Source organism: Bufo gargarizans, chromosome 5 (assembly GCF_014858855.1).
Source record: "Bufo gargarizans isolate SCDJY-AF-19 chromosome 5, ASM1485885v1, whole genome shotgun sequence".
Lineage (NCBI taxonomy): Eukaryota > Metazoa > Chordata > Amphibia > Anura > Bufonidae > Bufo > Bufo gargarizans.
This window is the reverse complement of record NC_058084.1, coordinates 22,795,302-22,819,636: the sequence shown is the minus strand read 5'-3', so window position 1 is coordinate 22,819,636 and position 24,335 is coordinate 22,795,302. Positions and strand designations below refer to the sequence as shown.

At 45.5% G+C, this 24,335-nt stretch overlaps 1 protein-coding gene across 1 annotated transcript in view; it reads left to right on the top strand.

Annotated features, from left to right (window-relative positions):
* Nucleotides 1-5,123: 5,123 nt before the first annotated feature.
* LOC122938040 (cytochrome P450 2C20-like) overlaps nucleotides 5,124-24,335 on the top strand; it is a 450,693-nt gene continuing 431,481 nt past the window's right edge. Inside the window, exon 1 of the mRNA XM_044293309.1 lies at nucleotides 5,124-5,303. The gene's annotated coding sequence lies outside the window, so the exon portion shown is untranslated. The remainder of the gene's footprint in view (nucleotides 5,304-24,335) is intronic.

The window sequence follows — 24,335 nt, the reverse complement described above, 5'->3', positions numbered from 1 at the left end:
TGCTACATCTATACACATACTAGTTGCCCCAGCACAGCCAGCTCTGCTACATCTATACACATGACAGCTTCCCCAGCGCACTCAGCTTTGATATATCTCTATATATCTATCTACTGTAGAAAAAATATGAGACTTCTACTGTAAACTCTGTTATAGCTGTTATAGCCAGTGTACATCCATACACATGACAGCTGCCCCAACACACCCAGCACTGCTATATCTCTATATGACAGCTGCCCCAACACACTCAGCTCTTCTATATCTCTATATATGATAGCTGCCCCAGCACACCCAGCTCTGCTACATCTAATACACATGACAGCTGCCATAGCCTACTCAGCTCTACTATATCTCTATATATGACAGCTGCCCCAGCACACCCAGCTCTGCTACATCTATACACATGACAGCTTCCCCTGCACACTCAGCTCTGCTATAGCGATATATCTCTAAGTATTACTATACAGTAGATAGATATATAGAGATATAGCAGGGCTGGGTGTGCTGGGGCAGCTGTCATGTGTATAGATGTAGCAGAGCTGGGTGTGCTGGGGCAGCTGTTATGTGTGAAGATGTAGATAGGTGGGGTAACACCATCCCGGTCTGGATACACTACTTTGTTTGGTAAGTCTCACTTATATATGTTCACCATTATGTTTTGGTCAGCACTCCGCTAGGTACCATGGGTACACATAGTTTCCATATGGTCCGGCTATTTTTGCAGTTCTGACTGTGGTTATTTCCCTGTAAGTGACTTTCTTGTCCTACGCAGGGATATTGAACGCATTTATATAGGATACTTCACCATATACTATATAGATTTGGGATTGGCATGTTATCATCGTTATTTCCTATGTAGTGTGCCACCGGGATGGTGTTTTTTTTCCTGCTGCTACTTCTTTTTAAACGTAATGTCATGTATGTAATCATGTTATTTAATAAAATTTACACAATTATTTTGCATTTGTACCTTTGGCTTTGATTCTTGTAGGTCGTTTTGTATAGCTGTAGCAGAGCTGGGTGTGCTGGGGCAGCTATCATATGTAAAGATATAGCAGAGCTGAGTGCGCTGGGGCAGCTGTCATGTGTATGGATGTACACTGGCTATCAAAGCTATAAACAAGTCTACAGTAGAAGTCTCATATTTTTTCAGACAGTGGCTCTGCAGCTCTTATAGCTGTGTGGTTAAGTTCCTTGCCTCTGATACAGAAGGTCGTGGATTTGAGTCCCAGCAGAAACTTTTCTGAAATACAGGCTAAGGCAACTTTCACACTGCCATTTCAGGGTCAGCCTGTGAGATCCGTTTCAAGGCTCTCACAAGCGGCCCCAAACGGATCAGTTCAGCCCCAATGCATTCTGAATGGATGCGGATCCATTCAGAATGCATCAGTTGGGTTCCGTTCCGCCTCCATTCCGCTCTGGAGGCGGACACCAAAACGCTGCGTTTTGGTGTCTGCCTGGCGGTGCAGAGCCATACGGATCCGCCCTGACTTACAGTGTAAGTCAATGGGGACGGATCCGTCTACATTGACACAATATTGGTGCAATTGTAAACGTATCCATCCCCTATTGACTTTCAATGTAAAGTCAGGACGGATCCGTTTGACTTACACTTAGACTTAGACTTTTTTTTGACTAAGTGTATGCAGATGGATCCGTACTGAACGGATACCATCGTTTGCATTTATAGGTGCGGATCCGTCTGTGCAGATACCGGACAGATACACACCTAACACAGGTGTGAAAGTAGCCTAAATTAGAATACACAAACACTGACTTCATATATGGACATACAGCGCGGGACACAGGCCGGAAGAGGCTGCATCGCGATGAAGGTAAGTATATGTGTTTATTTTTTATTTTTTTTCAATACCGGACTGTTACTGGCACATGGGGGGAGCGGGAAGCACTTGATACTGGTACATGGGGGGAGGGGGGTTGGCACCTGATACTGGCACATGGGAGGGGGGTTTGGCACTATAATACTGGCACATGGGGTGGAGGAGAGAGGCACTTGATACTGGCACATGGGGGGTTGGCACTATGATACTGGCACATGGGGGGTGGGAAGGAGAGAGGCACTTGATACTGGCACATTGGGAGGGGGGAGATGGCACTATGACACTGACACATATGGGGGGTGGGAAGGAGAGAGGCACTTAATACTGGCACATTGGGGGGGAGATGGAACTATTATACTGGCACATGGGGGGGGGAGGCACTTGATACTGGCACATGGGGGGTTGGCACTATGATACTGGCACATGGGGGGGTGGGAAGGAGAGAGGCACTTGATACTGGCACATTGAGAGGGGGGAGATGGCACTATGACACTGGCACATATGGGGGGTGGAAAGGAGAGAGGCACTTAATACTGGCACATTGGGGGGGAGATGGAACTATTATACTGGCACATGGGGGGGAAGGAGAGAGGCACTTGATACTGGCACATTGGGGGGTGGCACTATGATACTGGCACATGGGGGGAAGGAGAGAGGCACTTGATACTGGCACTTTTTTGGGGGGGGTGAGATGGCGCTATGATACTGGGACATGGGGGGAGGAGAGAGGCTCTTGATACTGGCATTTTTTTTTGGGGGGGGAAGTGGCACTAGATGGCACTATGATACTGGGACATGGGGCGGGGAAGAGAGGCTCTTGATACTGGCACATGGGGGGGATGTCACTATGATACTGGCACATGGGGGGTGGGAAGGAGAGAGGCACTTGATACTGGCACTTTCGGGGTGGTGAAATGGCACTATGATACTGGGACATGGGGGGAGGAGCGAGGCGCTTGATACTGGTACATGGGGGGTTTGGCACTATGATACTAGCATATGTGGGGGGGGGATGGCACTATGATACTGGCAAATTGGGAGGAGAGATGGCACTATGATACTGGCACTTTGGGGGGGTGAGATGGCACTATGATACTGGGACATGTGGGGGGAGGAGAGAGGCACTTGATACTGGCACATGATGTGGGGGCCTCTATGGAGACACTTACTGGCACATTATTGAGGGGCATTATGGGGGTCACTTTTTACTGGCACATTATAAGGCCCTTAATCATACCCAATGTCACCAATAGCCAGTCACCTGCACCCCTTACCCAGTCTCCTGTCACCCTTAATTATACCCAGTGTAACCCATAGCCAGTCCCCTGCCCCCTTTAATCATACCCTGTCACCTTTACCCAGTCCCCTGCCCCTAAATCATACCCAGTGTCACCCTTATCCAGTCCCCTGTCCCCTTAATCATACACAGTGTCTGTCACCCTTAATTTAAGGGGGGCAGGGTCTAATTGAGGGGGCAGGGGACTGGGTAAGGGTGACAGGGCATGAGACTGGCTATGGGTGACACTGGTGCTGTGGAAATTTTATTATGCGGACATTTTATCTTAGGATGTGTGTGTTTTTATAGATTGTCATCTGTGTCGGATTTAGCCAAAGAACGCTCTAGCAGAGAGTACTTTGGCTGAATCAGGACCAGTGGTAAAACCGTCAGTATGAAAACCTTCTCATGGGCTTGGATACGTGTTCTCAGTGTGTAGGGGGGCGTTTTCCGGTTTGTGAGCACTAAGTGCAATGCACTGGGCTTCTTCCCTTCAAATGTCTATACACATTAGAGAAGTGAAGTCTGCATAACGAGAGATACATATTATACCACTGCTGCGGCTTCGCTATCCTTTCTGGATACATATCTGCTTTTAAGACATGCATATCTGCCCTGTCGGTATACTCGTACCGTATACTGACAATAGCCGTAGCAATGTCTCAAACCTATAAGAACCAGTAGAATGATCGTTATTAGAAACTGGTCACTTTTGAGCAGTATTGAATGAGGTCCATGCTGACAGTGATGGTAGGGTGGGCGGCCACCTGGCTGGTCAGACAATGGACATGACTCATCCTTCCTTATACAGGGATAGGGTGTGTGCATTGTCTGCACAGCCACATTGATTGCCCCTCCCTGTCCTTTAACATGTCATCACTTCCTGTATGCGATCACTTCCTGTATCCTTGTCTTGGGCCAGCCACTTTTACACCTTTTGTGAGTAAATAAAAGGAACAGGCTGGGCAGGAGGAGGAGTGGGGAGTGCTCAGCAAGAATTCAATCAATATGGTAACACCTGGGTCTGTCTTTGTCTACGGCTAAGGGAATAGGGATTTACCTTTTTCCTTACACAAACTTTGATGCGAGCTGATTGCAACTATTAATATTTCTACAACACTGGGTATGATTAAGGTAACAGTGGGTATGATTGTACTTGTTTGCGCTGGCACTTAAATGATCTGTAATTTTTTAAAACTGTTTGTTACAAAGATTGTTTTCCTCTTTCTGTATGTTTAGTTGAACAAAGGGGGGGGGGGGGGCACAAGATTAGCTCGCACAGGGCACCTAAGGCCAGCCCTGGATGTAGCACAGATAATGTCGCTGTCTGCAGCAGCTAAACAATCGCACTCAATTTAGGGCAGGTAGGGCTAAAATTATATATGGCTGCCAGACACAACAATAGTCCTAAAAAGGACTTTTGGATATATAACACCAACCCTGTCTAACAAAAAAATAAAATTCAATTCCCTACACTGTCTGTCCCTTCTACAGCACAGCTCTGCCTGACTAAGACTGGCTGAACCACGAGGCATTGGGTGCTTTACAGCACTCGATGACGCGTTACGGCCAGCCAATCACTGTAATGCCACTGACCAACATGGCTACGGCACTACAGTGATGGCAGGACTTACCTGCACGTTTAGTGGCTGCATAGCAGCCAACAAACGTGCGGTGAGGAAACTTGAGCATCGCGCTCGAGCACATGCAGTATTCGGCTGAACACAACGATGTGCCGAGCAGTTCGGCCAAACATGCTCAATCAACACTAACATTGAGGCTTTATGGATGTTCATCTCACAAATGTGATCTCCAAAACCTGGTCCAATCCTATTCTGCTGATTATACAGGATTGTTTGCACTGTGTGCCCTCAGTCTATATACTTATAGTTTGTGTTGTGTGCTTTTTACCACAGTACATTATTCTTCTAAATAAGATGATCATGAGGATTCACGCTGGATAGGAGGAGGTGCTGCTTGGCCAAATGCTATAAGTAAGAGTTAAGACCTGAAAACACGTAAACCAGGTTTATCTCTCCTTGGACACAATAAGAAGTTCTGTCTTTTTAGTGAATTTACAATAAACCAGGGATTCACACTATTGTGGAGAGGCAGACACAAAGTCACTTTTTCCCTATTTGGATGTGGATTGTGTCCCAGGGACCTGAACGCAGACAAAGAACAGGGTGAGTTGATCAACCTTCTTGGTAACATGGGGATGTTTTGGGGCAGTCAGGAGCAGAATGGTTAAAATCTCTAGTAGACGTCATCATTATTTGATTCCGGATTACATACACATAAATCGAGTAAGAAAGAGGAAATTGAATCAGTAGCATACGGAAAGTAATATATGTATCTATTCTATGGCGTGCAGACAGTGTTTCTCTTACATGAGGTTAATTTTTTAAATTTACTATGATAATTGTTTTAGTCCCAGTAGAATGATATGCACCGAACATGTGTAGATTTACGATCTAAAGGAATAACAGTATTTGCTGCTAACAAAATATTTAACATGGTATACAGTTGCAAGAAAAAGTATGTGAACCCTTTGGCATATTATGGATTTCTGCACAAATTGGTCATAAAATGTGATTCGATCTTTATCAACAATAGACAATCACAGTCTGCTTAAACTAATAACACACAAAGAATTAAATGTTACCATGTTGTTATTGAACACACCATGTAAACAGTCACAGTGCAGGTGGAAAAAGTATGTGAACCCTTGGATTTAATAACTGGTTGAACCTCCTTTGGCAGCAATAACTTCACCCAAACGTTTCCTGAAGTTGCAGATCAGACGTTCACAACGGTCAGGAGTAATTCTTGACCATTCCTCTTTACAGAACTGTTTCAGTTCAGCAATATTCTTGGGATGTCTGGTGTGAATCGCTTTCTTGAGGTCATGCCACAGCATCTCAATCGGGTTGAGGTCAGGACTCTGACTGGGCCACTCCAGAAGGCGTATTTTCTTCTGTTTAAGCCATTCTGTTGTTGATTGAGCTTCAGCTGGTGGACAGGTGGCCTTAAGTTCTCCTGCAAAATGTCTTGATAAACTTGGGAATTCATTTTTCCTTCGATGATAGCAATCCGTCCAGGACCTGAAAGATCAAAGCAGCCCCAAACCATGATGCCCCCACCACCATACTTCACAGTTGGGATGAGGTTTTGAGGTTGGTGTGCTGCGCCTCTTTTTCTCCACACATAGTGTTGTGTGTTTCTTCCAAACAACTCAACATTGGTTTCATCTGTCCACAGAATATTTTGCCAGTACTGCTGTGGAACATCCAGGTGCTCTTGTGCAAACTGTAAACGTGCAGCAATGTTTTTTTGGACAGCAGTGGCTTCCTCTGTGGTATCCTCCCATGAAATCCATTCTTGTTTAGTGTTTTACGTATCGTAGATTCTCTAACAGGGATGTTAGCATATGCCAGAGACTTTTGTAAGTCTTTAGCTGACACTCTAGGATTCTTCTTCACCTCATTGAGCAGTCTGCGCTGTGCTCTTGCAGTCCTCTTTACAGGACGGCCACTCCTAGGGAGAGTAGCAGCAGTGCTGAACTTTCTCCATTCATAGACAATTTGTCTTACCGTGGACTGATGAACAGAAAGGCTTTTGGAGATACTTTTATAACCCTTTCCATCTTTATGCAAGTCAACAATTCTTAATCATAGGTCTTCTGAGAGCTCTTTTGTGTGAGGCATCATTCACATCAGGCAATGCTTCTTGTGAAAAGCAAACCCAGAACTGGTGTCTGTTTTTTATAGGGCAGGGCAGCTGTAAGCAACACTCATTGATTTGACTCCAGTTGGATGACACCTCACTCCAATTAGCTCTTGGAGATGTCATTAGTCTAGGGGTTCACATACTTTTTCCACCTGCACTGTGAATGTTTACATGGTGTGTTCAATAAAAACATGGTAACATTTAATTCTTTGTGTGTTATTAGTTAAGCAGACTGTGATTGTCTATTGTTGTGCCTTAGATGAAGATCAGATCACATTTTATGACCAATTTCTGCAGAAATCCATACAATTCCAAAGGGTTCACATACTTTTTCTAGCAACTGTACCTATTCCTGAGCAGTCAAGTCGACATCTAGATTACACTATTGATTGAGGAAGTAGAACACCCGTTATCCCCAATATTAAAGAGCACCTCTCACCACAACATGCAGTGCAATCTACAGACAGCATATAATAGCATATGTGACACAATGAGGGGTTGTGCCTGGCAAGGCAGGTATTTTACTCCCAGCATGTGCGGTTGGGCTGGTTTCCAGCCAGGTGAGGTCAAATACCGGATCGGAGTTTAAGTGCCGGTCTGGGATTTGGCAGCACCTGGTTGTCCTTAAATAGGCAGCTGGGCTCAGCAGAGATGTCTCTGTTTTTGGGATCTGAGGCTTTGTGCCGCGCTAGAGGGCTGAAAGCCGCACGCTTGGGAAACCAGCCCCTTAAAGCCTGCTGTGGACTATGGGAGGCAGAAATGCCAGCAAGGTGATTTGTGTTATATGAACTTTCCATTGTGTGTGAATTAACACCTAGACTGCAAAGTTACTGCTGTTTTGTGCAATTGCCTCAAGTGTAAATAAACACTGACGTTTTGAATTAAGAACTTGTATTTTGCCTCTGTATGGCGCACGCTTACCCTATCTACCAGAGCGAAACCCTACACATATTATAAATTACATTAAAATCTTTGCTATTTCTGACTTCAGTTGTACATGGAGGTAAAACCTAACAGCACTCCATGTATAAGTGTGTATACAGAGATAGCTGTCAGCAGGGGCGGATTAAGTGCATGATAGGCCCGGAGCTGTCTACCCAACTCAGGCCTCTCCCTCCTTTTTAGTTAAAAAAAAATTCTGCATGAAGAGGCTGCGGTCTGGCAGGCGCAGCACTATGAAGTGCCTTTTGCGCTGTGGCATTAGAATAATTTTGATACCTCTGACTTTTAGTCTAACCAGACTGTCTATTACTCTGTAATTCCTCTAGCGCCGTTTTAAGGAAGCAGTAGGTTTAAAGAGCACAACAAATGCTTGAAATAACTTCTTTATTAACTTCAACTTTTCTTCATATATAACACTGCCGCCTCTGCTGCAGATAGTCCATGTACAAAAGACGTGTTGAATAAAGTATCATAAAATGGCGGTATACATAAGATGGTGGTTCAACTGTTCAATCTTGTCATTCAACATAAAATGGTGGATATATTTCTCTCTTGAGTATCTGTACTCTCGCTTTAAGTTATTTAAGCACTTTATGAAATCTCTGAGAGGTATATCTGAGGTTAACAAATGGTTCACTTGAGACAAAGAAATCATTTCAGAACTTTTTCCACCTTTAAAAGGGAGTCTGTCACCACTATATGACCATATGCAGCACTTACATGGCTCTGTAGCACACCTATGCATGATTCCAATGGTACCTTTATCATTTTCTTTAGACATCCAGAAGCAGGAAAAGCAATGTTTATTTCATATGCAAATGAGCACTCGCAAGTGCCCAGGGGCGGCGTTCAGTGTGTAGGTGCCCAGGCTGCTCTGGCTTTTTAACTTACTCCTCCCCCAGCCTCTTCCTTTGCCCGCCCTCCTATTCCCTTGTATCATCCCTAGGTCCGGTCGAGATCCCGCGCCTGCGCACTGCTTTGCCGGCTGGCGCATGTGCACTAGTTGAATTGATGCCGTACCCAAAATGGGCATTGCAGTGTGCATGCCCCGGCCCGGTGAAGCAGTGCGCAGTATCTCGGCCGGACCTAGGGATGATACAAGGGAATAGGAGAGCGGGCAAAGGAAGAGGCTGGGAGAGGAGTAAGTTAAAAAGCCAGAGCAGCCTGGGCACCTACACACTGAACGCAGCCCCTGGGCACTTGCGAGTGCTCATTTGCATATGAAATAAACATTGCTTTTCCTGCTTTTGGATGTCTAAAGAAAATAACAAAAGTACCATTGGAATCATGTATAGGTGTGCTACAGCGCCATGTAAGTGCTGTATATAGTCATATAGTGGTGACAAAAATCCCTTTAATGTGACCTATAAACTGTACAACTCAATTAAAAAACAAACTGAAATCTTTTAGGTAGAGGGAACAAAAAATATAAAAATAAAATAATATGGTTGCATAAGTGTGCACACCCTTAAAGTGAGTCTACCAGCATGGGTCTATCAGCATAGCACATTTTGACTTGGCAAGATTTGCCCACTCTTCTTTGCAAAAACACTCCAAATCTGTCAGATTGCGAGTGCATCTCCTGTGCATAGCCCTCTTCAGATCACCCCACAGATTTTCAATCGGATTCAGGTCTGGGCTCTGGCTGGGCCATTACAAAACTTTCATCTTCTTCTGGTGAAGCCATTCCTTTGTTGATTTGGATGTATGCTTTGGGTCGTTGTCATGCTGAAAGATGAAGTTCCTCTTCACGTTCAGATTTCTAGCAGAGGCCTGAAGGTTTTGTGCCAATATTGACTGGCATTTGGAACTGTATATAATTCCCTCTAGCTTAACTAAGGCCCCAGTTCCAGCTGAAGAAAAACAGCCCCTTGGCATGATGCTGCCCCCACCATGCTTCACTGTGGGGATGGGGTTCTTCTGGTGATGTGCAGCGTTGTTTTTGCGCCAAACATATCATTTGGAATTATGGCCAAAAAGTTCAACCTTGGTTTCATCAGAACATAACACCTTCCATACATGCTTTTGGGAGACTTCAGATGTGTTTTTGCAAAATGTAGCCCGGCTTGGATGTTTTTCTTCGCGAGAAAAGGCTTTTGTCTTGCCCCTCTACCCCATAGCCCAGACATTTGAAGAATACGGGAGGTTGTTGTCACATGTACCACACAGCCATTACTTGCAGCTCCTTTAATGTTGCTGTAGGCCTCTTGGTAGCCTCCCAGACAAGTTTTATTCTCATCTTTTCATCAATTTTGGAGGAACGTCCAGTTCTTGGTAATGTCACTGTTGTGCCATATTGTCTCCACTTGTTCCATGGTATATCTAATGCCTTGGAAATTTGTTTGTCCCCTTCTCCTGACTGATACCTTTTAACAATAAGATTCCTCTGATGCTTTGGATCCTCTCTGTGGACCGTGGCTTTTGCTGTGGGATGCGACTAAGAAAATTTCAGGAAAAAACAACTAGAGCAGCTGAACTTTATTTGGGGTTAATCAGAGGCACTTAAAATGATAGCCGGTGTATGCTGACTCCTATGTAACAGGATTCTTAATTCTGAACACAGCTACATCCCCAGTTATAAGAGGGTGTGCACACTTATGCAACCACATTATTTTAGTATTTTTTGTTTTCTTTCCCTTCACCTAAAATATTTCAGTTTGTTTTTCAGTTGAGTTGTACAGTTTATATGTCACACTAAAGGTGGAAAAAGTTCTGAAATGATTTTTCTTTGTCTCATTTTTTTATATCACAGAAACCTGACATTTTAACAGGGGTGTGTAGACTTTTTATATCCACTGTAGCTCTTACATCCTGGAACATCTCCTGTCATGTAGACCTTCTCTTTCCTCATCTCCTCCGGCTTACCCAGACCGCCATTAAAAAATCTTTCAGCCACATCTAATCTCTACAGAGTTTGTTACACAGACACTTTAGATTTCGAAATTTTCCCATCAACCTCCACATCCTGGTGTCCCCACAGTGTCATCCTGCTGCCACTCCCAATACTGTGCCCGTTGTGTCCCCAATGCCCCAGGTACTATACTGCTGAAATAATGACCCCAGTAGACATAATTGGAGTAATTTATCGAACTGGATTAGTTGCCAATAGCAGCCAATCAGATTCCACCTTTCATTTTCCAAATGAGTGGTCAAAAATGAAAGGTGAGATCTGATTGGTTGCTATGGGCAACTAAAGCCAGTTCTATTTTACACCAGTTTGATAAACTATCCAAATTTTGTAATTTCCCCCACAATGCCCCATATAGTAATTTCCCCAACACTGTCCCCATATAGTAATTTCCTCCACAGTGCCCCTATATAGTAATTTCCCCCACACTGCCCCTATATAGTAATTTCCCCCACACTGCCCCTATATAGTAATTTCCCCCACACTGCCCCTATATAGTAATTTCCCCCACACTGCCCCCATATAGTAATTTCCCCCACACTGTCCCATATAGTAATTTCCTCCACACTGTCCCATATAGTAATTTCCCCCACACTGTCCTCATATAGTAATTTCCCCCACACTGCCCCATATAGTAATTTCCCCCACACTGCTCCATATAATAATTTCCTCCACACTGCCCCATATAGTAATTTCCCCCACACTGCCCCATATAGTAATTTCCCCCACACTGCCCCATATAGTAATTTCCCCCACACTGCCCCATGTAGTAATTTCCCCCACACTGCCCCATATAGTAATTTCCCCTACACTGCCCCATATAGTAATTTCCCCCACACTGCCCCATATAGTAATTTCCCCTACACTGCCCCATATAGTAATTTCCCCCACACTGCCCCATATAGTAATTTCCCCCACACTGCCCCATATAGGAATTTCCCCCACACTGCCCCATATAGTAATTTCCCCTACACTGCCCCATATAGTAATTTCCCCTACACTGCCCCATATAGTAATTTCCCCCACACTGCCCCATATAGTAATTTCCCTCACACTGCCCCATATAGTAATTTCCCCCACACTGCCCCATAAAGTAATTTCCCTCACACTGCCCCATAAAGTAATTTCTCCCACACTGCCCCATATAGGAATTACCCCCACATTGCCCCATATACTAATTTCCCCCACACTGCCCCCATATAGGAATTACCCCCACATTACCCCATATACTAATTTCCCCCACACTGCCCCTATATAGTAATTTCCCCCACACTGTCCCATATAATAATTTACCCCACACTGTCCCATATAGTAATTTCCCCCACACTGCCCATATAGTAATTTCCCCCACACTGTCCCATATAGTAATTTCCCCCACACTGTCCCATATAGTAATTTCCCCCACACTGTCCGCATATAGTAATTTCCCCCACACTGCCCCATATAGTAATTTCCCCCACACTGCCCCATATAGTAATTTCCCCCACACTGCCCCATATAGTAATTTCCCCAACACTGCCCCATATAGTAATTTCCCCCACACTGCCCCCATATAGTAATTTCCCTCACACCGCCCCATAAAGTAATTTCCCTCACACTGCCCCATAAAGTAATTTCCCCCACACTGCCTCCATATAGGAATTACCCCCACATTGCCCCATATACTAATTTCCCCCAGACTGCCCCCATATAGGAATTACCCCCACATTACCCCCACATTACCCCATATAGTAATTTCCCCCACACTGCCCCCATATAGTAATTTCCCCCACACTGCCCCCATATAGGAATTACCCCCACATTGCCCCATATACTAATTTCCCCCACACTGCCCCATATAGTAATTACCCCCACACTGCCCCATATAGTAATTTCCCCCACACTGCCCTATATAGTAATTTCCCCCACTCTGTCCCATGAAGTAATTTGCCCCCACACTGCCCCCATATAGTAATTTCCCCCACACTGCCCCATATAGTAATTTCCCCCACACTGCCCCATATAGTAATTTCCCCCACACTGCCCCATATAGTAATTTCCCCCACACTGCCCCATATAGTAATTTCCCCCACACTGCCCCATATAGTAATTTCCCCCACACTGCCCCATATAGTAATTTCCCCCACACTGCTCCATATAGTAATTCCCCTCACACTGCCCCATATAGTAATTTCCCCCACACTGCCCCATATAGTAATTTCCCCCACACTGCCCCATATAGTAATTTCCCCCACACTGCCCTATATAGTAATTTCCCCCACTCTGTCCCATGAAGTAATTTGCCCCCACACTGCCCCATATAACAATTTGCCCCCACACTGCCCCATATAACAATTTGCCCCCACACTGCCCCATATAACAATTTGCCCCCACACTGCCCCATTAAGTAATTTGCCCCATGCAATCATTTGCTCCAACTTTCCCTGCAGTAATATGACCTCCTCTGCCCCCAAAGCTGGCACACACAAGAAAAAAAATTAAAGGCTAATTCTTACCTGTCTCCATGATGGTAAGGCAGGTGCTCATACATCAAAGCCCTGCCCCTCGGCACACACAGGAAGATGTCATTGCGTGTGATGATGTAATCACGCACGCCTGCGCTGGGCTTTTACTACCACATAGGCCTCAGGCCTACTAGGTAGGGTGGCCAGACATCTAATTTTGGACCGGCTGTCCGGTTTTCAGGCTCCCTGTCCTCTGTCCGGCGCAGTGCCTGGACGGACACAAGGATGTCCTCCTTTTTTTCAGTAGCTCACGCTCAGACAGCAGTATTGTGTTGTCTCAGCGTGAGCTGCAGCAACTGACCAAGGCTTCTCTCACCCCCAGTCAGTCACTAGAGTCACAGATATGGCTCCCTGTGGCTGACTGAGGGGCAGAGAAGCACCCCAGCTGCCCCCGCTCACCTTCCATTCACAAAGTTCTATCCTCTCCTCCCCCATGTTTTTTAGGCTGGCTGTGGGGTGTGGCTTCACTGATGTGGGAGCGTGGCTTCATATGGTTTGGAGACGTGGCTACTACTAGGCCTGAAGCCTATGGCAGTGTTAGGCGGTGGGGCAGGGAACTATGTGCTCCCGCCGCAGTATGTGGGTGTTTGGATCGGGGTTGGGCCCCACATCGATGCCGGGCCAGGGCTGCCAACCCGTATGCCCCTATGATAATCCACTGATTGTTGTACACAGGGAGGTGTTATCTGTAAGTGATAGCATTCTCGGAGTTAGCGTGTATACATAGATAGCTGTCAGTCACTGATAGTTGTACACAGGGGAGGTGTTATCAGTGATTGATAGCATTCTCTGAGTAAGCATGTATACATAGATAGCTGTCAGCCACTGATAGTTGTACACAGGGGAGGTGATATCAGTGATTGATAGCATTCTCTGAGTAAGCATGTATACATAGATAGCTGTCAGTCACTGATAGTTGTACACAGGGGAGGTGATATCAGTGATTGATAGCATTCTCTGAGTAAGCGTGTATACATAGATAGCTGTCAGTCACTGATAGTTGTACACAGGGGAGGTGATATCAGTGATTGATAGCATTCTCTGAGTAAGCGTGTATACATAGATAGCTGTCAGTCACTGATAGTTGTACACAGGGGAGGTGATATCAGTGATTGATAGTATTTTCTGTGTGTGTATATACAGACATATATGTCAGTCGCTGTATCTGGGGCAGGTGTTATTGGGGATTGATTGCATTCCCTGTGTGTGCATACAGAGATAGATATCAGTCATAGTGTTGATCGCGAATATTCTAATCGCAAATTTTTATCGCAAATATTGGAATATCTAAAATGTACCCGAAAATGTAATTGAATAACCAAATTTCAAAAAGTACTGTTAAAACTGCTTTTGTGTTTGTGAAAGGTCATATTTTTCCGTTGCAAAAAACAGCAGTAGTCCCCCATCATGTTGGGATTCCAGCGGCCTTGACACCTGTTCTCTATTGTAGAAATATCTTTACGGAACCGCTCTCCATGTTCGTGACTTACGTGTCCCAAATTGGGTGGGAAAAAGTCAAGATGTAAGAAATGCACTTTCAATGACATTCTGCAGCCAAGTTGTTCATATGCTGTAAGCATGTTGTCTACTAATTCAGCAGAGTCTGCAGCTCGTCTGTCCTCAAGGAAGTTCTGCACTACGAGCACAAACGCATCCCAAGCTGCAAGTTCCAGAGGGTTGAGTCTTGTTCTGAATGTGTCATCATGCATTAGTTTGTTAATCATGCATTTTGGGGCCAATAAAATTCAAGCCTTTATTTTAGCATCAGTTTTCAGTGTGCTAAACTTCTCCTTCAAATACTGGAAATTATTTCCATCATGATCAAGTCCAATTACAAAATTTTTCATTGAACCAAGTTTAATGTGAATTGGTTGAAGATTAACTTGAAGTGGATTGACCACTGATTTGTGTTGCACATTGTACTGACCAACTGTGTGCTCGACACATGGTTTTTAGTTTCCATTGTGCAACAAGACAGCTTACAAACTTGTTTTGCTAGAGTCTATGAATAGCCTCCATTCATCGGGAACATGTGTACCATCTAACTCCATCATAAGACCATTTACATCAGTACAGAAACAGACATCACTTTCCATTGCATAGTATGCAGCTAACTTGGTGCGTCGATGATGAAAGTGTGAAGTTGTGGTGCTTCATTGTTGCAAATTCCATTCCTGAAGTCTGGAATCTAGCAGTTCTGACTTTTCTTTAGATAATGACAGATCTCTTACCAAATCATCTAAATCTGATTGGCTTAGCAAGTACGGCTGACCCTCCAGTTGTTCTGGATCAGGAAATACATTGCGACAATCAACATTTTCTTCTTCATTAGGATCAGAACCTGTTTCAATTGCTGTTCCTGCTATGGGAGGGCAGGCACTGGATTCTCTACATCGTGTGGTACTGGCTTAAGAGCAGACTCACAGTCAGGATACACAATTTGTGACTTGTTTCTCTTTGAATATCTGACAATTTTATTCATGCAAAAGTAACAGTCTGGGGCCGAAGCAGTAGTCCGGGGGCACGCGTTCACTAGAGGCAGGATGGATCCCGCTGAAACAGCCTGCCTGAAGTCCGGGCAACTAGTGTGAAAGTACCGTTACTGCTGACATCAGCCTGAGTGCGTCCGGACAGGTCTGGACTTGTCCATTGGAATATTTCCAATCTAATGCATTAATATTATAACTGAATAGGCTTTGCATGTATAACTTAAAATCATGACGTGTCAGGCAAATTCCGAGTTCGTATTTGGAATCAGCGCGCTCATTTTAGTATAAATCACATGTTTTTATCTCAGTAGCAAAATCATTGTTGCACGGTCTATAGTTAAACACTGGGAGGTGTTATGAGTGATTGATAGTATTATCTGTGTAAGTATTTATACAATGATAGCTGTAACTGGTAATTGTACATAGACGACTGACACCTGCTACCCTACACTCTCTCTATCTAAAGCATTATGGAATAGGCGTTCTATTTGCAACATACTTTCCTACTTCCATGACCTCTTTATCTCCAAGAAATTTTTATTCCTGGTCCTCACAGAAACGTGGCTGACCGTGGCCCACAGACACAGCCTCCCCTGCTGCAGCATCCTATCGGAACATTCAGTTTGCTCACACTCCCCGCCCAGACTGACATGGCAGTGGTTTCGGCCTCCTCTTATCAGGGAACTGCTCCTTCAACCCATCTCCACCCTTACACAACCTTCCCTCTTTCCACTCCGTCCACATATTCTGTCCCTGCAATCTTCAAATAGCGGTCATCTATGGTCCACCAGGCCCTACTACTACTTTTTTTTGACCATTTCAATACCTGGCTTCTTCAGTTCCTCTCTGCAGTGATCCCCTCCATCATCATAGTGGATTTCAACATCCTTATCGACACCCAAAACTCAACCGCCTCCAAACTTCTATCTCTTACTGCCGCCTTTCGACTCACACCATGATCCTCCACAGCCACCCACAGAGATGGACACACGCTAGACTTCATCTTCACCCGCCTCTGCTCCATATCTAATGTTTCAAACTCTCCTCTTCCTCTCCCAGATCACAATATTCTTACATTTTCAACCACTCTCTCCTTAACTGTCCCTCTAGTCCATAAATCAACACACTCTCGTAGAAATCTAAAACACTTCTCCAGTTACACAGTCTCGGACTTTCTCTCACCACTATCCACCATATCTTCCCTTAGAAACATAGAAACATAGAATGTGTCGGCAGATAAGAACCATTTGGCCCATCTAGTCTGCCCAATATACTGAATACTATGAATAGCCCCTGGCCCTATCTTATATGAAGGATGGCCTTATGCCTTTCCCATGCATGCTTAAACTCCTTCACTGTATTTGCAGCTACCACTTCTACAGGAAGGCTATTCCATGCATCCACTACTCTCTCAATAAAGTATTACTTCCTGATATTACTTTTAAACCTTTGCCCCTCTAATTTAAAACTATGTCCTCTTGTAGCAGTTTTTCTTCTTTTAAATATTCTCTCCTCTTTTACCTTGTTGATTCCCTTTATGTATTTAGCAGTTTCTATCATATCCCCTCTGCCTCGTCTTTCTTCCAAGCTATACATGTTAAGGTCCTTTAATATTTCCTGGTAAGTTTTATCCTGCAATCCATGTACCAGTTTAGTAGCTCTTCTCTGAACTCTCTCCAAAGTATCAATATCCTTCGGAAGATATGGTCTCCAGTACTGCACACAATACTCCAAATGAGGTCTCACAAGTGCTCTGTCGAGCGGCATGAGCACCTCCCTCTGTCTACTGGTAATGCCTCTCCCTATACACCCCAGCATTTCCTGCTGCTCTATGACATTGTCTGCCTACCTTTAAGTCTTCAGAAATAATGACCCCTAAATCCCTTTCCTCAGATACTGAGGTTAGGACTGTATCCCTGTTTTGTATTCTGCTCTTGGGTTTTTACGCTCTGATACATATGCAAATTAACATAAAAGAGTCATATCTTACTTGTGTGACCAGAGAAGAGTCATATTTTCAAGCTCTGACTCATCTCAGGTTAATTTGCATATGTATCAAATCGTTTTTTATACACAATAAAAGCACACAGAGCTATGGGGACTGTGTTTTGCGGATGTGCTAGCGGCCATCTAGCAACCCATGTCCTCAGCTCTATACCCAAAATCCAGGTGACAGGTTCCCTTTAAGGACATATCTAATATTCGTTCCTTTCTCACCCCTGAGTCTACTAAAATACTAGTGCATTATATGGTCATCTCCCACCTGGACTACTACTACAACATTCTCCTCTGTGACCCCCCGCCCAGCACAATCACTCCCCTTCAATCTATTATCATCTTCCCTGCACGGTTAATCCACCTCTCATTTCTCCTCTGCCTCTCCCCTCGACCAAACTCTTCACTGGCTCCTCATTGCCCAGCGAATTCAGTTTAAAATACTGGACCCAATGGTTGAGAAGGCAGCCCAATGCCCTGCCTTCTACGGAAGTCTAGGAGATTATACAGTGTAATACATTAACAGGCAATGCATTACAATACAGATTCCTAAAAGTTGAAGCACCAGAGTGGGACAGAAATAAAGTTAAAAAAAAAAGTTGAAAAAAGTGTTTTTAATAATCTGGTGGGAAGATAAAATATTGTTTTGGACACATTACATAGATGACGTGTTCATCATCTGGAAAGGAGGGAGAGAAGAGTTTATTGAGTTTGTCCAGGAACTTAATGACAACACAATAGGCATGAAATTTACCTTTGAGCTACAACAGGAGGCCATAACTTTCTTGGATGTGAGGATATATAAGTATGGTGACAGGCTTAAGTCAACTATTTTCCGCAAAGAAACAGCTAACAACTATTCGTACCGAATTTTGGGGTGTCCGTGACACGGACCCGAACATTTTCGTAAAAGTCTGGGTTCGGGTTTGGTGTTCGGCGCTTTCTTGGCATTTTTTGAAAGGCTGCAAAGCAGCTAATCAACAAGCGTCATACTACTTGCCACAAGAGGCCGTCACAGCCATACCTACTATTGGCATGGCTGTGATTGGCCAGTGCAGCATGTGACCCAGCCTCTATTTAAGCTGGAGTCACATAGCGCCGCACGTCACTCTGCTGTGATCAGTGTAGGGAGAGGCTGCAGCTGCTGCTGTTAGCGCAAGAATAGGCCTAGTGCCTATTCTTGCTCTAACAGCAGCAGCTGCATCCTCTCCCTACACTGATCAAAGCAGAGCAGAGCAGGGATTTACTCAGCAAAAACACTTAATGAAGTGATCGATCTACAGCTGTAAATCATTCAACCTCTGCTATTTAAATGCTCACTGTTTTTAGGCTGCCCAGAGCGTTTTTCAGTCACTTTTTTCTGGGGTGATCGGCAGCCATTTTGTGTCTTGTGGTGCGCCAGCACAAGCTGCCACCAAGTCCATTTAACCATCAATAGTGTGTTTTTTTTTTTGCTATATCCTACATCAGGGGCTTGGCTGTGCTTGCTATTTTATTGAGGGGTGAAATACAATTGCCAAAATAGCAGTACCCTAAATCTGGTGTTTCAGCTGTGGCCAGCCAATTGTAATACTGTCTGCTGTCTGGCAAAGGATATATTTTTGTTCTGGGTTGAAATACAATTCCAAACTTAGTAATTCCCTAAATTAGTGGTTTCTGCTGTATCAGGGCAATTTTAAATCGATCCATAAAGGGGTATATTAGATTGAAGGTGCTGATAGGGTCATCCTCAATAACTTCACACGCTACCGTGCATTTCCAAGTTTAATTCTGTCCGTAAACGTATACCTGTCACCCAGCGCCTAAATAATAGGCCTAAAATTTATATTCAGCTAAATCTGTGGTTATTGCTGTGGCTGGTCAAGTTATTTAGTGTCCGTCAAAGCACAGTTTTTGTTCTGGGTTGAAATACAATTCCCAACTTAGCAATTCCTTAAATTAGTCGTTTCTGCTGTATCAGGCCTACTTTAAATCTATCCATAAAAGGGTATATTAGATTGAAGGTGCTGATAGGGTCATCCACAATAACTTCACACGCTACCGTGCATTTCCAAGTCTAATTCTGTCCGTAAACGTAAACCTGTCATCCAGGGCCTAAATACTAGGCCTACAATTTATAATCAGCTAAATCTGTCGTTACTGCTGTGCCTGTATTAGTGTAATACGGTACCTAAATAGATAGCCAGATAGTGTTAGGTGTTTGTAAAAAAAGGCCTGAATTTGAATTCAATACATTGGGCCAAATTTTTTTTTCTTATTGTAGTTAATGGTAACAATGAGGAAAACATCTAGTAAGGGACGCGGACATGGTCATGGTGCTGTTAGTGGACCCTCTGGTGCTGGGAGAGGACGTGGCCGTTCTGCCACAGCCACACGTCCTAGTGTATCAACTACCTCAGGTCCCAGTAGCCGCCAGAATTTACAGCGATATTTGGTGGGGCCCAATGCCGTTCTAAGGATGGTAAGGCCTGAGCAGGTACAGGCATTAGTCAATTGGGTGGCCGACAGTGGATCCAGCACGTTCACATTATCTCCCACCCAGTCTTCTGCAGAAAGCGCACAGATGGCGCCTAAAAACCAAGCCCATCAGTCTGTCACATCACCCCCATGCATACCAGGGAAACTGTCTGAGCCTCAAGTTATGCAGAAGTCTCTTATGCTGTTTGAAGACTCTGCTGGCAGGGTTTCCCAAGGGCATCCACCTAGCCCTTCCCCAGCGGTGGAAGACATAGAATGCACTGACGCACAACCACTTATGTTTCCTGATGATGAGGACATGGGAATACCACCTCAACACGTCTCTGATGATGACGAAACACAGGTGCCAACTGCTGCGTCTTTCTGCAGTGTGCAGACTGAACAGGAGGTCAGGGAGGAAGACTGGGTGGAAGACGATGCAGGGGACGATGAGGCCCTAGACCCCACATGAAATGAAGGTCGTGCCACTGACTTTTACAGTTCGGAGGAAGAGGCAGTGGTGAGACTGAGCCAACAGCGTAGCAAAAGAGGGAGCAGTGGGCAAAAGCCCAACACCTGCCGCCAAGAGACTCCGCCTGCTACTGACCGCCGCCATCTGGGACCGAGCACCCCAAAGGCAGCTTCAAGAAGTTCACTGGCACTTCTTCCAACAATGTGCTGACGACAAGACCCGAGTGGTTTGCACGCTGTACCATCAGAGCCTGAAGCGAGGCATTAACGTTCTGAACCTTAGCACAACCTGCATGACCAGGCACCTGCATGCAAAGCATGAACTGCAGTGGAGTAAACACCTTAAATACAATGAAGTCACTCAGGCTCCCCCTGCTACCTCTTCTGCTGCTGCCGCCTCGGCCTCTTCTGCTGCTGCCGCCTCGGCCTCTTCCTCCGCCTCTGGAGGAACGTTGGCACCTGCCGCCCAACAAACAGGGGATGTACCACCAACACCACCACCTCTGTCACCAAGCATCTCAACCATGTCACACGGCAGCGTTCAGCTCTCCATCTCACAAACATTTGAGAGAAAGAGTAAATTCCCACATAGCCACCCTCGATCCCTGGCCCAGAATGCCAGCATTTCTAAACTACTGGCCTATGAAATGCTGTCATTCAGGATGGTGGACACAGACAGCTTCAAACAGCTCATGTCGCTTGCTGTCCCACAGTATGTTGTTCCCAGCCGCCACTACTTCTCCAAGACAGCCGTGCCTTTCCTGCACAACCAGGCGCATGTGCTGAATTTGGTGGTGCAGAAGTTCATTCACAACTACCCCGACATGTCAGAGCTGCCGCATAAAGTGCGGGCCATCTGTTCGCGCTTCCGGCGTTCACATCCTGCCGCTGCTCGCCTGTCTGCGCTACAGCGTAACTTCGGCCTTCCCGCTCACCGCCTCATATGCGACGTGCCCACCAGGTGGAACTCCACCTTGCACATGCCGGACAGACTAAAGGAGCAGCAGTAGGCCATAGTGGAGTTTCAGCTGCAGCACGCACGGGTCAGTCACACTGCGGAACAGCACCACTTCACCACCAATGACTGGGCCTCCATGCGAGACCTGTGTGCCCTGTTGCGCTGTTTCGAGTACTCCACCAACATGGCCAGTGGCGATGACACCGTTATCAGCGTTACAATACCACTTCTATGTCTCCTTGAGAAAACACTTAGGGCGATGATGGAAGAGGAGGTGGCCCAGGAGGAGGAGGAGGAGGAGGAGGAAGAGGGGTCATTTTTAGCACTTTCAGGCCAGTCTCTTCGAAGTGACTCAGAGGGAGGTTTTTTGCAACAGCAGAGGCCAGGTACAAATGTGGCCAGCCAGGCTTTTAAATGAGAAGAAAGAAATAGCGTTGCGGCACTCACCAGGATAAAACTCAGTAGCCTTTATTGTGACTTCCTTGGAAGAGGATACATGTGGGTCCAGAGGCGGATACACTGTTGCGGGCGGCGACGGCCGTTTCGCGCGTAGGGTCGCGCTTCCTCAGGCCGCTGAATACGTCATGACGCTAATGCGTTTTATATAGAGGCAAACAGGGCACGGTCGGCGCCGTCATCCACAGCTGTTCGCCCCTGGGAGTAGTGACGTCTAAAAACAAGCGCACAGCAGTGACATGGTAAGTACAAACAAAATAATAGCACAAATACATGATTGAATATATTAATCTGCATGCACCTCCATATAATAGGGGATGCACGCAGAGGTCCGGATACTTAAAGAGGACATATACTGAGATGACATATATTATAAATCACTATGCTCGGGGAATGGGAGCGCACAATGTTAGTATGGAATTCCATACATTACATAACTAGAGGGATCGAACATTGCATAACAAATATGAGATAAAAATAAAGAAAATTATATAGATAAAAGCCAACTCGTGACTTTGCATAGAGGGGCAAGGACATAGGAACGTATGTATCAATTCATAAAGCGAGTTGTTGCTTACAGGAAGACAGACATGTCATTTCTGTCATTCATGCCTGCTGGGCCCATAGCGCCTGTCTGAATAATCCACCTTGCCTCCCTCTGCAGGAGTAGACGATGCCGGTCCCCTCCACGAGGGATAGGACGGACATGTTCCACCCCCGCAAAGGAGAGGCAACGCGGCTCAGCATCATGGGCGACGCGAATATGATCAATAAGGCGGGGGCTACCTCTTCCTGATCTAATAGACCCAACATGCTCGCGTATCCGCTCAAAAAGGGGGCGTATGGTTTTGCCCACATAAAAACGTCTACACGGGCAGAAAATAACGTAAACAACGTAAGGAGTGCGGCAATTGATAAATTCTCGCACTGTGTGCGTGATGCCTCCAAAAGTTAAATGCTTGCTGCATATATTAAGTGTACAAAACGAGCAATGACCGCATTTAAAGTTGCCTTTAGGTTTAGCTAACCACGTCTCGTTCTTAGGTGTAGAAAACACGCTACTGACGAGTTTGTCTTTTAAAGTTGGGCATCTCTTAAATGCAATCAGAGGTTTCTCGCTAGTTACACTATCCAGGGAGGAATCCCCCTTTAAGAGGTCCCAATTCTGATTGATCACTTGCTTAACCGTGTCTGCCACTGCACTGTATTGAAAAGAAAATGCAAAGCGTGATGGTACAGAACTGACTGTTCTCTCCCTAAGTAGGGAGGCACGATCCAACTTGGCCGCCTTGCGCATGGCTGTTGAAACATCTCTCGACGGATAACCCCTGTCCAGGAGTCTTTTACGGAGTTCCGATGCCTGTATGAAAAAACTTTCATCTGTGTCGTTAATCCTACGGAGACGAATAAATTGGCCGTAGGGAACAGCGCGCTTGACCGAGGTTGGATGAAAACTGGTCTGGTGGAGGAGAGAGTTGGTGGCAGTAGATTTACGATGGCCACTAGTATGTATAGTGCCATCTTTAACGATAACCTGTACATCTAGAAAGTCCAGGGATTCCCTGCCAAATTTGGCAGTGAACCTCATGTTCATCCGGTTATGCGTATTTAAATATTCTACAAAAGCCCAACACAACTCCTCACTCCCCCGCCAGACCAGGAAAATGTCATCCACGTACCTCAGGAGAAGGTGAATATGGCATAGATAGGGGTTATCCGTCGAAAAAATGTATGTCAGCCAGGGCCTACTACTGGAGGACGAGGAGGACGAGGATGAGGAGGAGGTGAAGGAGGATGAGGCATGTTCACAGCAGGGTGGCACCCAACGCAGCTCGGGCCCATCACTGGTGCGTGGCTGGGGGGAAACGCAGGACGATGACGATACAACTCCCACAGAGAACAGCTTGTCCTTACCTCTGGGCAGCCTGGCACACATGAGCGACTACATGCTGCAGTGCCTGTGCAACGACAGCAGAGTTGCCCACATTTTAACGTGTGCGGACTACTGGGTTGCCACCCTGCTGGATCCACGGTACAAAGACAATGTGCCCAACTTACTTCCTGCACTGGAGCGTGATAGGAAGATGCGCGAGTACAAGCGCACGTTGGTAGACGCGCTACTGAGAGCATTCCCAAATGTCATAGGGGAACAAGTGGAAGCCCAAGGCGAAGGCAGAGGAGGAGCAAGAGGTCGCCAATGCAGCTGTGTCACGGCCAGCTCCTCTGAGGGCAGGGTTAGCATGGCAGAGATGTGGAAAAGTTTTGTCAACACGCCACAGCTAACTGCACCACCACCTGATACGCAACGT